The sequence below is a fragment of the Cetorhinus maximus genome, chromosome 8, assembly GCF_964194155.1.
Source record: "Cetorhinus maximus chromosome 8, sCetMax3.hap1.1, whole genome shotgun sequence".
Classification (NCBI taxonomy): domain Eukaryota; kingdom Metazoa; phylum Chordata; class Chondrichthyes; order Lamniformes; family Cetorhinidae; genus Cetorhinus; species Cetorhinus maximus.
In genome coordinates, this window is record NC_135886.1 from 36,128,235 (window position 1) to 36,135,461 (window position 7,227).

Below are 7,227 nucleotides of genomic sequence, written 5' to 3' on the forward strand. Positions count from 1 at the left end.
AAATGAACATTGAAGCTATGTTTCAGCATAACAAAGAGGTACCTCACCACACCAAACAAGTCAAGCAGCCAAAGAGCTGACTTTTCTGCTTATATCCAGTTACAGGCAATTCTAATAATTTATCTGCCAAACAAAGCCTTCATAACTTTGTAATAACTTGCACTCAGCTTGGGGTCATATTGACACTTGCACTGCATTTGTCAGTTTGAGACCCTACTGCAAGGACAGCATGAGACAGTTCCACGTATGTACTGTTTGCATCAGTCTAAGACCATACTGCAGTATCAATGTGAGGCAATATTTCATATATGCTGTCTGTAGCAGTCTGAGAGCAGTAATACTGCAGATATCAGCCGGAGACTGTTGCATTATATTGTGAGTAGTAGTGTGACAGGGTGTATGCATTCTCATGTTCAAGAGCTCTGTAAAAGGAAGAACTTGAAACTATGTAACATTTTCACATTTTCAGGATGCCCTAAAGTGCTTTTCATCCAATGAATTATCTTTTGAAGAAGTCACGATTGTTAAATGTGACAGCTCATTTCCACACAAAGTCCCATAAACACCAATTTAAATAAATGGCCAGTTAATCTGCTTTGGTGCTTTTGAGTAAGAGGTGAATATTGATCAGAACAGCAAGAGAACTAACTGTTCTTCTTGATGACCATGGATTTTTCCACATTTATCTGACAAAGAGATGGGGCCTCAATTTAACATTTCCTCTGAAAAATGCAGGTATGCATAGTTCTACATATTGATTCTTGGTGGTTATCAATTGGTTGAAATTACAATCTGACAGCATCCACAGTCTCTAAGCATGTAGTTTCAATTCATGTAGGTTATAAAAGTATCTAGGAGATCCAAAGAAATCTTCTGTGTATTTTGTAACTTCTTTAAAACTTGGTTTGATGCCACACTGACAAGTGACTCGAGTAATACTCCAGGGTTGTCAAGCCCAACCAGTGTGAGACAATGGTCCGTAACTTCCGAGCTCCCTAGCGCTGGATTTGGGGAATACCCCAAAGATGTGCTGGGGAATCCCTCAGGGAAGTTCCCAGGTAAGGGTTTGCACACTTTCTCTAGACAATTGTGCTGCGTTGGGAACCATCTGGAAATGTGGCTTAAATCACAAACTTTGGATGGTTTTACCGGGGTTATACCAATAGTTACTCAGAAAAAGTTAGAAAAATTAAAACCTCTTCTTACTTCTGAGTAACTATTGTAAAGACCCAGACCGGCCCCATGGTACTCCTCCACACCCCCGACTGCCCCACCACCTGGAATTCCCCAAACGCTCTGACCTCGGACACCCTGCATACCTGACCTCCGACACCTCCTCACCCCCAACCTCTGACCCTCATCCCCAGACCTTCGACCGACACCCCACCCCCCCTCCCCTGCCCCAAGACTGCCCTCGGACACCTCCACCCCACAAATCCCATCCACTTACCTTGGACACTTACCTTCTCCTGGCCTGTCAATTTCCCTGGCAGTTTAAACTTATCTGCTTTACAGCAGCAAGTGCCGTAAAAAAGAGGGTGTGACCTCCTTGAATACTCTGGAGCTAGAGTTTGCTGGGTCCTGTGAGGAGTCTTTCGATGCAGGCCCCAAGCGCTCCAGCAAATGAGAGTGGCAACGTAAGTTTTAAGACCAGCTAAGTAGCTTTTTATTTCTTCCAATTCCTGCAGGCCAGCACTTTCCGATTCTAGTCGGAGGTTACGGCTCAATATACTGCAGACCCTCACATCACTGCTCTCCATAGGACCTAGATCTTGAGCAGTGCAAGTTCACAATCTGGTGGTCACTGCACTGACATGTGTCTGCAGCAGGAGGAGGCAGGTTCAGCCGAGCACCCCCCAGCTCTCGGAGTTCTGCTGGGGAAGAGGTGTCTGTGAGGTCCAAGTCAGATGACGAGCCTCTGGATTTGGCCTTCCAACTCATTGTGGAGAGTCAGCAGGAGTCGGGGTAACATCACACAGAGTTGTTTGAAGCCCTCAACAGAGAGGCAGGCGAGACAGAGTGTCTGCCTGCCTGCTCTCTGATGAAGTGGTGCCCACATATGCACATATAGAGATCTCCATGGGAAGGATAGTGGACACCATGGACACCCTGGTCCAGCAGAATGTGGAGATGCGCGCAGACCTGCACTCCATCACGGTAGCCATGGGTAAGTTCCTGCAGCAGCAATGCGAGAGGGAAGCAGGCCCATCGACATCCCTACAGGTGCTCCTTCCCCTCCAGGAGTCAGGCCGGAGCCCTTGGGCACCTGAAGGGAGGAGGAGCAGCAGCTGGACACTCCGGGGTCATCCGCTCAGGAATCTCAGAGGCAACAGGGCCAACCATTGCTGTCTCCACCCGCCCCTGCAGATGTTAGGGAGCACTTAGGAGAAGTGGTAGGTGTAGAAAAACTAAGAAATCCTGATAACAGGTGGGTGCACGGGTGAACATATTTCGTCACTTTATAATCTGAAATTATATTCCGTTCACTGAATAATGTGCAATGCTGTCTTTCAGCTTCAATTGACAGGCTGTGCAAGTCTGCCCACTGCATTCCGCATCCCACCTCCCCCCACCCCACCCCCGCCGCCCTCCCGCCCCACCCCCCCCACCAACCCCCACTCTCCCTACCCAACTAGCAGCTCAGCTGCACCCAGTCAGGCTGTGAGTGATTCTCGAGCGGGAAATGTGTGTGTGGCAGGGCCTTTCGGAACCTCATGCAAGCACTCTCCCACGCACGCAGATCCTCCCTCTGTCACACTCATCTCACTGTCCTTAACATTTTCAATGCTGCCTGCTGGGGTTCTCTTTCAGTTTTCCATCTGAGCTGAGCTGCATCTCCGTCCACCCACTGATCACACTCCCATGCAGCACTTGTGCCCGTCCAACACGAGGCTCCGCTCACTTTCAGCTTCGACACCGATGGTCATAGTCAGATTTATGCTCAACTCCCCTGTTCTTTCCCATCCCCCAGTCACCTATGTACTTTCCCCCATCACTGTCAACCTCCCAGCATCGCCTGCTACCTCCTCACCATCACCTACCAACCTGAATCCTTGTCTTTCCAGGATGTCCAGGTGAACATGTATGTTACCTATCTTCCTGAGAATCCCACCACCATCCAAATTGACCTCGCCAACCTCGTCCCTCCCACCCCCAGGGTCCATGACTGCCTCTGAGTCCCCATCAACCACCCTTGCCGTCCTTTCTACCATTACCGACACACTCTCACCCTCCCACCCTTATAGCTCCCTCTGCCCCCTCTCATACTCACCATTCCTTCCTACCACATCCACACTCAGTTCGCTCCCCAGGAGGCAATCATTGACTCCACAGACCCCTCCCTTGTATGTTCACCTGGACATCCTCTACCGCTTAACTCCGTCCTCCACCCTTAATCCCTCTTCCGCTCAGACATCTTCCTCACACTGAATTTCCGCCCCCCCCCCCGAACTCCTTCCTCCCTCTGAACAGCCACCTCCCTCCGGACACCTTCCTTCCTCTGGACATCTTCCTCCCCCTGGATTCCTTCCCTGCTCCGAATTCCTACCCCACTCCAAAATCCCTCCTCCTCCTGGACACCTTCCTTCCCCCAGACTCCTTCCCCCACTCCAAGCTCCTTCCTCCCACAGAATCCTCCCCCCCTCCAAACTTCTTCCTCCCTCGAAACTCCTTCCCATTCACCTTCCTCCTCCTTTACACCTACCCACCTACCTCCCCGCTTGCCACATTCTCCCCTGTTACACCCTCGTCCACCCTCACTCCCTCCTCCCCCCTCCCAACTTAGCCCCCCGGCACCTTTGTCCCCCCCTTCCAAATTCACCCCCTCAACACCTTTGCCTCTCCACCCCCATCCCCACCCTTCACCCACCCCCCACCCCGCCCCCGGTATACCTTCCTCTCATATTCACAGCTGGGCCTTCTTCTTCCCCGCCCCCGGCCGCTCATCCGTAGCAACTTACGGCCAAAGTCATGATGTTCTGAAGCAGACCCAAGACATCAGCAGAGACCTCCCACCTTTTGTGAGCTGCTTCGTGGCAGAGCCATGGCCATGAGTATCCACCCCAGCATGCGATGCACATGTTCCTCCAGAGTCCGCTAGCTAGCGGGCTCCAGCATCTTCTTCTCCTCAGATGTCCACGATCTGAACAAGATCCTAACGGTAATTCCCGACTTCTGCACTTCACGTTTACCAAGAAGTGTTCTGGGCCGGGGTGTTTTCCCACCAGCATAATTGCAAATCTGGTGTGAGGGGACGATTCCAGTCGGGCCTTACTTTGCATCCAATTAGTGGGATGCAAAGCAGGTTCACACCAAACCTCAAGGGGATTGGCTTTCTGAAATGGTGGACACCATCTGATGATCCCGCTGTGCTTTCACGGTGGCATGAAACCAATTTTTGGCCTTCTTGCCATATTGCTCCCCCACCCCCCCTGCACCACCCACCTTGACGCCCAATGCCAACGGGGCTGTAAAATTCCAGCCATAGTCTTAAATGAAACTACCCATTCAACTCAATGCCAGCAATAAACTTTAACCCTCCATTTCAATTTAAAGTAATCCACTAGGTATCTGTAGAAAATAACAAGGTTATTATCTATATGATAGCATTGCGCTATCATAGCCCTAAAATGAGGTTACAGATTTCAGTCTTTAACTGTAAGTCTAGTTCTGGAGGTTTTTGAGTGAGCACGCATGCCCTATGTCTCGATAAACCATCACTGTTTATTCTTACATCAGTTTCTCCCAATTATTGATTGCAAGCAGCAATTGATGTGAGCATAGGAAGGCATGCAGTTAGAGCTTGGTTGGCCAATGAACTTATTTACCCAAGACATAAAAGTGACAACGAGGATAAAGAACAAAAGAAAATAAATTTCAAGACAGGCTACCACGATGGAGACTCCTGTTAGAAATTCCAATGTTATAAAAGATGCCATCCATCTGGTCAAGCGGGACAATCCGGCAATAAAAGGCACGAAAAATTCGGAGTCCACGGAAAGGCGGAAAACACTCTCTAGCTCCAGACCATTGAAAAACAACGGTGCTGCAGTGAAAACCCACAAAATGAATGAAAGAAATACATCCAGGCCTCCAGTGAGTGAATGACAACTCAAACAAGTTGAGTGCTTTTTCTGCCACTGCTATGGCCACACAAGGCAGCACAGCAGAGAAAGGCTAAAACAACACTATAAAGGCAGAAGGAAAAATCGTGCAATATGCCTCATGGAAGAGCCAGAATCAGACATCCATTCATTATATGACCTCACCTCAAAGTGGGTAGAACTGAGCCAATCCAAGTAGTCATTACAGTTAATAGACAACCCATTAAGATGGAAGTTGATACGTGAGCATCAATGTCCGTCATTGGAGAGCATACATTTAGATATCTGAGAAAGGAACCCATCCTTTGAAGTTAGAAGTTTCAGAATCAAAGCTGAGGACATACATGGGCAAAGAAATAAATGTGAAAGGGATATGTCAAGTTAAGGTGCAGTATGAGGAACAGTCAGCAAAATTACCCCTATTAGTCATGTCAGGCAGGGGGCCGAGTCTCCTCGGAAGGAACTGACTGGGAGAGATAAATCTTGAGGGCCCGCTAAGTTCCCAATTCGAAACTAGAAGTGTTGCTGCAAGAAAAGATGAGTACGCAAAGACCCAACGGGAGAAGCCCATAGAACTGTTACACCGGGACAGAGTTCAAGCTGAAGTCAGCATCCTTCGAAAGGAAATGGAAAATTTATTAAAGGACTTTCGTGTGCTACAAAATTCAATCAGCTCCCAATTTGTGCCACTAAAAAGATATAAAGAGGAAAAGGAAGAGTTAAGCCTGTCTCTGGCTGTGTTAAGGAATGAATTAGCTGAGAAGGGTCAGCAATATGTGATTCTCCAGGACACTATTAATGAGAATAGGAAAGAATTGGCAGAGCTGAAGCAGCAACTGCGTAAAAGCCCTGAAGTCTTAAAGCTAAAAGGCTCTGAATTCTCAGAAGAGCTGTTGGAAAATCCAACTGCTGAGCTCAACCACGTTCAGCTCACGCCTGAATCTAGTCCAGCCAACAGCAAAATTAAAGAGAAGACAGAGATATGGGTCAGTGCTCCCAAGAAAAGTACACGCAGAAAGAAAAAGAGAAATTATTGACAGTCCCCAGAAAGAAAAACAAAACATTTTTTTTCCCTTTTCCTCTTTTTCCTCGCACATCATGCAGCTGTATTGCTTTGAGCTTGTTGCCCTTTATCTGTTTCAGCTTGGAGGGGTCAGCAGGAGTGAACATGACTGCACCCAGAAAATGGTGAAATCATCCACTGAGCGACATAGATGAACTGCCCATGAAAAGGATGCCTCGGAAACACCAGATGAGCCTGTTGGGCTACGACACTCAACTCATCAAAGTAGGCCTCCTGAGAGACGTGACCTGTAAATAGTTATGTGTAAATGGTTAATGTGCTTTAAGCTTGTTAGCTGTAATTTTAAATAAATGGGTAGGGATGTGGTAAAGTGAGATACCCTGTCCCTTTAAGAGAATGCAAGTGCACTGACAAATCACTACAGCGTGAGCAACTGGGAACTGTAAGTCTAGTTCTGGAAGTTTTTGTGTGAGCACATATGATCTGGTGCTCTGCCCTATGACTCAATAAACCATCATTGTTTATTCTTACATCAGTCTCTCCCAGTTATTGACTGCAAGCAATAATTGATGAGAACATAGGATGGTGTGCAGTTAGAGTTCAGTTGGCCAACAAACTCATTCGTCCAAGACATAAAAATATATTATTGTTCCCAGAGTTCTTGGATTCTTTTTTCTAAAGGCCAAGATTAGTTTTCAAAGAGGGACCTTTCCCTTAAGATTGACTGCAACTTTCTGAATGTAAAATTATTTTGATTAGTGAATATAATCACAACCCAGAAGGTGACTGAGCCTTGCTTACCAGGACTAAACCTTGTGCTGATTTAAATGATCTCAATAAGGCTTATGGTAGGGGCAGTACTAATTTGGGTCTAGAAGGATGGAAATCAACCAAGATTCCTCCCTTGTTCTAAATCCAATGCTAAGGATATATTGCTATTGCATCAACCTCTTTTAGAAGAGCTATTTTATGAAACCGCTTCACTGCTTGAAGTAGTCTCTTTCTTAAGTGGAATGAACATTATCAGAGTATAGAAAGATACTAAGTAAAATGAAATGTGTTTACACACTGATGCCATTCCTAAACATCAAAATTGTTGGA